The sequence below is a fragment of the Phoca vitulina genome, unplaced genomic scaffold, assembly GCF_004348235.1.
Source record: "Phoca vitulina isolate PV1807 unplaced genomic scaffold, GSC_HSeal_1.0 scaffold3, whole genome shotgun sequence".
NCBI classification, from domain to species: Eukaryota; Metazoa; Chordata; class Mammalia; order Carnivora; family Phocidae; genus Phoca; species Phoca vitulina.
This window is the reverse complement of record NW_022589706.1, coordinates 16,016,008-16,023,621: the sequence shown is the minus strand read 5'-3', so window position 1 is coordinate 16,023,621 and position 7,614 is coordinate 16,016,008.

Genomic DNA, 7,614 nt, shown 5'->3' with positions numbered 1-7,614 from the left:
GTTTTTCTCGGTCTCCAGCCCTCCTCCGTGGGTCCACAGACACTCAGGCTGGAGATGGCCTCCACTGGTTTTCAGCCTAGCCCCACCGGGCATTCTGGCTTCCCAGCACCACTGTGGGCCATATTCCCCGCTGTGGGTACGTGGCAAAGGCCCTGGCCCAATTCTGGATCCTCTCCTGGACGTGGAGCCCCCACTTCTCTTCCCAAATCTCTTTCTAGCATCTTACTTCCAGTTTCTTCTCCACATTAGGTCCCATTGCTGCATGACTCCCTCCTCTCCTTCACACAGACCTCCCCTGATCCCTTTCTCCTTCAGGTCTCCCCTGAGCTCACTCTGCCTTCTAGCCCCATTGGAACCATGACTTCTGACATCCCTGACCGACATCCCCAATGACTTTCAGTTAATCCCGGGGTCTCCAATGACCTTCTTGCCCCCCACAACCCAGTGCCCAATTCCTAGACCGCATTTGATGGCCCTGCAGCATTTCGTGCGACTGAACGTGCTTTCTGCAAATTTTCTGCCCCTTGAATTTCCTGGGACACTCCCTCTGTTTTTCCTATGACCTTGAAGTCAGGCCACACCTCAGTTTCCTTGCTGGCTACTTTTTGTCCACCAGCACCAGCGGCAGGGCTCCTGCTTGGCTTTCTTTTCTTTTCATTCTACACACTCACCTGAGAGCTGTGATCCCCTCACCACCACCCCTGCCCACCGCCTCTTCCCCACCCCAGCCCTCCACCGCCCCGTGGGGCTCCAGCAGCTCACCAGTCTGTCTCCAGCTCAGATCCTTGCCCTGGCTCCCTACGTCTCCATGCAGGTGAGCCCTGGTTGTCTCCATGTGGATGGGGAGAGATACCACCAACTCTGTGGGTCCAAAACTGTATGCCTTGTTCCACAGAAATCTAGGAGACATTTTTAACTCCTTTCTCTCTCTTACTCACCCCTCCTACCATCCAACTGGTTGTGCATTCTGTTGATGTCATCTTATTCTACCTTACTGCCAAGAATCCTTTTTTCACGGCCATGGGCTCAACAACAATTTAGTGGGTGCTTATTATGTACCAGGTACTGCTCTAAGCTCTAAGCATTGTGCATGCATGGCCTCATTTAATTCTCTTAACAGTCTGGTGGAAATAAGAAGGGACTGAGGCATTGAGAAGCCATGTGCTCAGGGTTATATAGGCAATAAGTGGCAAAGCCCAAATGGGCCCCAGGTCTTGCTGACAGCAGAGCCCTTGCTTTTTAGCATGTTGTGCAGTATTATTCCAAGATCAGGTCATTCCTCGCATAGACTGTCACATCGTCTCTTTTACTAGTTTTCTTGACTTTAGTCTCCCCCTCCCCACAGTGTAGCTATCAACAAGACGACTTGCCCTCTGTTGCGTCCTAAAATGAAAATTTAGTCCTGGGACTCTCCTCAAATCCCTTCAATGGCCTCTGTGGCTCTTAAGCTAAAATTTACGCTCTGGAGCCTCCTCCTACCTTTTTACCCAAGCTATTTTTTTTTTTTTTTTACTTATTTTTCATATTACATATGCAGTTTTCCCTGGATCCCCAAGGCAGAATTAAGTGATTTATCAGTTGGGACTAGCTCCAACTACATGTAACAGAAACCCTAATTAATGGTGACTTAAATGAGATCATTAATTCCTCTCTCTTAAAGAGTTCGGAGTATACAATTCAGAGTTGGCATGGTGGCTCCTTTTTATCGCCAATGATCTAAGATCCTTTTGTTTTTTTGTTCCACCATTCTTAACTTTGGCTTCCATCTTTAATGTTTCCTCATGGCTGCAAGATGGCTGCTTAGCCCTCCAATTACAACGACAATCCTAACAGCAGGAAAGAGGAAGAGTCAAGGGCCAAAATGTGTGCCTTCCAGCTAGCTTGGCTGCTTTAATAAGCTCTCCCAGAAGTTGCATCCAGTGACTTCTAATATATACCTTTGGTCTTTCAATGGATACATTGGAGAATGTAGTTTTTTAGTTGGGTGCATTGGAAACCCTAATAGTGCAGATGTCTAGTTAGGGAAAAAGAAGAGGAAGGGTGGAGATGGGATAGAGAGCTAGTCTCTGCCTAGATTTCCTTCCTCTGCATCCCCCTCGCACTCCTGAGTATGTCTGCCATTGCCGTCCCCACATCTCCATGTAAATATCTGTCGAATGAGTTGTCGCTCATATCAGTTTGAATACTCCGTGCAGAGGATGGCCCCTGGCACACAGTAGGTGCTCAGTATAAGTTGCTATTGAATCCCGTCCATATGTAAAGAGATCACAGAATTCTGGATCACAGAGCCCGTCCTGAATTCCATCACTGGACATAGTCATGTAAGAGAATGTTCTTATTTTTAGGAGATACATGCTGAAATATTTAAGGGTAAAGGTCATGAAGACAGTAACTTACTTTTAAATTGTTCTGCAATAATAATAATATGTATCATATTTAGAAACAGATATTATATATGTATAGAGAGTGCATCGGTTAATAGGTAAGTAGAGAGTTAGATGAGAAAGAAAATATGGCAAAATTTTAACAATTGGTGAATCCTAGTGAAGACTTAGGGAGTTCATTGTTCTATTGCAACTTTTCTGTAGAATTCTTTTTACCAAAACAAGAAGTTACAAGGATCACAGAACTCTAGAATTTGAGATTTAAAAGAAGGACCTTGCAAATTGTCAAGTCTGTTCTCTCAGAGAGATGACATGTCTTTCCTAAGGCACAGGATCCCCTGGTCTTCTTCAGCCATAATAACAGCTCAGCTTCTCATATGTGCCCACAATCCCTTCTCCACAGAGCTTTGTGTGTGCTGTTCCCTCAGCCTGGAATGTTCTACCTTCCCCTTGTTGCCTGATTCCTTCTAATTATTCTTCAGATTTCTGTTCAAGCACCATTTCTTCAGGGATGCCACACAGGTATCTAAAACTCAGCATGGCCAACATTGAACTCCTCATCTTCCTTCACAGGGCTTCTTCTCCTTTCCCTCTTCTGTTTCCTATTTCAAGAAATGGCAGCACTATCCACCCAGCTGTCCCCACCCCATACTGGGCACATCTTAGACCCCTCCCTCTCCCTCTGCCACCAGATTCTGCTCCTCTGACCTCTGAAATGTCTCAGTATCCATCCACTTCTCTCCCTCTCCACTATGATTCCTCTCATTCAAGTTGCATCTCTGCAACTGAATTCCATCGGATCTGTCTTTGTTCTGTCTTTATTATTTTACCCCACACCTTAAATCCATTCTCCACGCTGAAGCCAGAATTCCTTCCTAAATCATCAAGTTCACCACCCCACTCTCCTGCTGAAAACCAGCCCAACTTGATGAGCTGACGAACTTGGAAACTCTCACAATATAAACACCTAGAAATTTAAGTGTATAACTGGGTTTGCAAGAAAGAAGGACAAATGCCCCTGCGTCAAAAATGAAGAGGACACTGAAAACGAGAGTGGTTAGCACAGGAGGTGATGCCATGCAGCCCTGGGGGTGGCCATTAGACCTTGAATGGGCCCTAATGGTAGGGGGCTGGGTTTTCTCAAGGGATGCAACAGAGTTAAAGTTTGGCCTCCATATTTGGCCAATATCAGCTTTTAGCTCTGGCTTTAGCTTTCACCTTTGGAAATTCAAATATTCAAATACCTGTTTCAGTGGCATCCTAGCATCCTTGAACTTGTGCATCATCAATAATCATGTGATTATATCCACCAATTTATTCACCGATTTCACCAGTTTTTCCACTTACGTCTTTTCTCTTCTCCAGGATCCAATCCAGGATGCCATATTGCATTTAGACTTATTCCATTTTTAGCTATATATTCTTTAATCACCTCTTCATGTGACAATTTTTTAAAATCATTTTCCATACACCAAAGAAAAAGATAATACAGTTTTTCTTTTTTCTAACATGGTTAATCAAATGTATTTTCTGTTACTGATCATTACGATTTTTTCTTTCAGCTTTATCACTCTTTTTTGGTGAGGCACATAAGTGTTTAAGATTGTTGTCAACCTTGGAAAGACCTCTATGAAATTTCTTTCACAAATGAGCTGTAAATACTTAGTGGGTTTATAATCTCAAATATATTGTTGATGAAAGAAAACTTCCATTTTGACTAGCTTTTGCATAGGAATGAATCCTCCACTTACAATTTTACATTTCTGGTATTAGAAGAATTTTCCATGGACTAGGAAATTGTAGATGGCTCTATACATCTTAACCCTTGTTTCTCTACCATCCACATATTTTTGGTATTGAGCACTGTAGGATTTTTTGCTGGGTGCCAGGCAAGGCAGCATGTGGAGGGTAGGAGTATTTCTGGAAGCCATTCCAGAATCTGAACACCCAGCAATAACTGAACTATACATGGAAATGACTGCAAACCATCTAATATATCCCATGAAACCCATACTAAATGTAGGCCACGTCTTTTTCCTCCTTGTCAAGTCCCCATGGTCATGCCAATGCCACCAACATGAGGAGAAGCTAGAAAAAATTATAGTGAATTAATTTTTTTAATGATATTTTTCTGGATTTTATAGATAATGTTTGTTTTTATTTGTCAACTTTCTAAAATTTGTTGAGATTTCTTTTCTTGTCATCAATGTTTACTTTCAGTCTTAATTTTGTATTCGTAGTTTGCATTGTTTTTTTCCCAAAGAGGAACCAAAATTGCATAAGCTTCAGGCCCCATTAAAACTGGATCTGCCCTGGCGCCTGGGTGGCTCAGTCGGTTAAGTGTCTGCCTTCGGCTCAGGTCATGATCCCAGGGTCCTGGGATCGAGCCCCGCGTCGGGCTCCCTGCTCAGCGGGGAGCCTGCTTCTCCCTCTCTCTCTGCCTGCCTCTCTGCCTACTTGTGTGCTCTCTCTCTCTGTCAAATAAATAAACAAAAACTTAAAAAAAAAAAAATAAAAAAATAAAACTGGATCTGCCCTTGACTGAGAGAGTTCACCACTCACAGACATCAGTGAGAAGCTACGGAAAGATACTTTTCAGGAAGAGGGAAATGAAATCCAGAAGGAAGAGGTGGGATTTAAGAAGCAATGAAACAAACAAGTAAGTGTTAATTAAATAATAGTAATAATAATAATAGTAAGAAGAAGCCATTCCTCGCTGCTCTGGTATATGACATAAACACTGCGATGTGGCTGACAAGAGTCTATGTGACCTAGTGTTTGTTGGCATCCGACTTTATCAGGCGCCACTCCCTCTCACCACCTGCTAGAAAACAGCCCTGAGTCTGTACCTCTCACTGGTGCCTCCAGGCATTCTCACATTCTGTTCCTTCTCACTGGAACACTCTTCCCCTTCCTTCTTAAGGAAGAAACACCACACGCTCTCAGCCTAGATGAGGGGCCCCTCCTGCTAAGACCGTTTCGTCACAGTCCCTTGCCTTGAACTCTTTCCTGGTCTCCATCCCCCACCAGACTGTGGTCTCCTGAGGCAGAGACAGAGCCTGGTTCCTTCCTTGCAATACCCCAGCCCTTAGCACAGAACCTGAAGCAAGTAGGCAGCCTGTTAATATTTGCTAAATACATAGGTAAACTGAGAATGGAAACAAAACCTTTTGCTCTTCAGCTCTTGTCATTTCAACTAGTGCTCATCGGTATTAATGGTGGTCCGCGTCCCTGTCCGAGTCAACTCAGCTGAGTGACAACAGTCCAGTCTCTTGTGGATGACTGTGCCCTTCCTTTTGTCATCTTAGGGCACAGTAAATGCTGTAGACACCATGGTTGGTGCCCCTTCCACACCCCCTCAACTTACCCCGGAAGTGGCCTCTGGAGAGTTCCGTGCTGACCTAGGGCTCCATGTCTCTCTCAGCCCGAGGACGTTCTCGGGCTGCAGGAGTGAGCTTGGGAGTGTCAGGGAGTTACCACGCCAGGAGCAAACTCTGACAACCAGCGACAGCTTCCTTACCTGCAGGAGTCTGAAGCATGTTCCAAACAGTCTCTCAGAGGGTCCTGAGCAGGACTGAGCTCCAGATGCCCAGAGTCACTCCACCTCTCCCTCATGTGCTTCCTGGGTTCACTTCCTGATTAAGCTACTTTCAACCCGTCCTTGTGTCAGGGTCGGCTAGGACACAGCATTGCCCCTTGTCATGGTGCAGTTGTGTAGCTGTAGCAGGAGACTGGGTAGAATTTTGTTGGACCCCACAAGATAGCTCTAGAAGACAGTGGTTTGGAAAAGAAATTCCTGAAATGTGCGCATTTCGATAGAATGAATCTTTCTGTTCTGAGCTTCAGGAGGTTTCCAGCTTCAAACACTGAAAGAGGAGAGTCTTAAAAGTGGGGCAGTTTATAGCCCCATTCAGAGGGAGATGAGCACTGAAAAACAAAATCTTGGTCAACAGAAGTTTCATTGGAGTGACTCAAGTATGAAAGTAATTCTCCAGCCAGCATGTTGACCAATGTCTTTCATATAACATGGACTGCTGAGCAGGGGAGACTGTGGGAGACTCAGGCTGGGACCCAGATTCTGGGGAACTCAGGAAACCTGCTCCTGCCGCCTACATAAAGTCTTAGCATTTTAAAACAATCAGGACCACTTCGAGCATCCCTGTCTTCTGAATCATCCTGCAGAGGCAGGGCTACTGGACTTAAGCCTCCAAGAAGGGAGGCTGGAGGGGGCCTCACCATTACCTGATTTGCATCTTGCTCCTCTAGGAAGGAGATTACTGGCCAGCCCCTCCCAAGGCCTTTCCTGGACTTGGGGTCAACTGACCAGGAGCAAACAATCCCCATGGGATCACTCCCCTTAGGCAAAGGCACTCAGCCAGGGACTTGGCAGGTTCCCAGATTGCAAATCTCTCTGCATTTCACAGGAGAGGCTTTAGACTCTAAACCATGGCAGTGCAAGAGGAGAGTCTTCAGAGCTCAACAGTTTGTAGACAGATACGGAGAGATTAGAAAAGAGAATCCATCTCTGAACTTGGTTGTCTGGAGAGAAGGAGGCCAACTCATGAAGATGTTTCCAGAGACGACTGGAGTGCACAGATGGTAAAGCCATCAAGGGGAGATGGTGCCAGAGGTCAGCACAATGGGTGCCCTTGTGCCTTGTTTGGGGACTTTTGTGTTTATATGTTTGTGATCGCTGTCCCCCGTGCAACCCCAAGCTGGGGTCTGCTAAGAAAAATAACCTGGCTTACAAGGGCATTCTTCCAGCTTCACTTGAAAGTTTGGAAAACGCTTGGATAGGAAAATAACCTCAGGGAGCCAAGACTTTCTGCACTTGGTGGAGCCCTAGACCCAAAATACACATAAGAACACTTCGCTTTGAAATGCCTGCAGTACTGCTATCTGAGTCATCTGAAAACAAATAAAAAGAGACCTAAACAAACAAACCTAATTGTGCACGGAAACACGGCCAGGTTTCCAGCCTGGCTTCCCCTCTGTTTTCATTAGTCAGAAGCCAATGTACGCAGCTTTCATGGTATCCAGAACAAGCAAAATATTAAAAACAAATTACCGAGGTTTCTCCCCTTCCCTCCTCCCTTCCCCGTGCACCAGGCAGGCCAAGTTCCTGACTTCTCTCTTGGATTTCAAACTTCTTTCTTCCAGTCTTGATGGACAGCTGCCTGCTTACCAGGCTGCCCGTGGTTGACCAGCAGCCCTGGCTGACACGGGCATT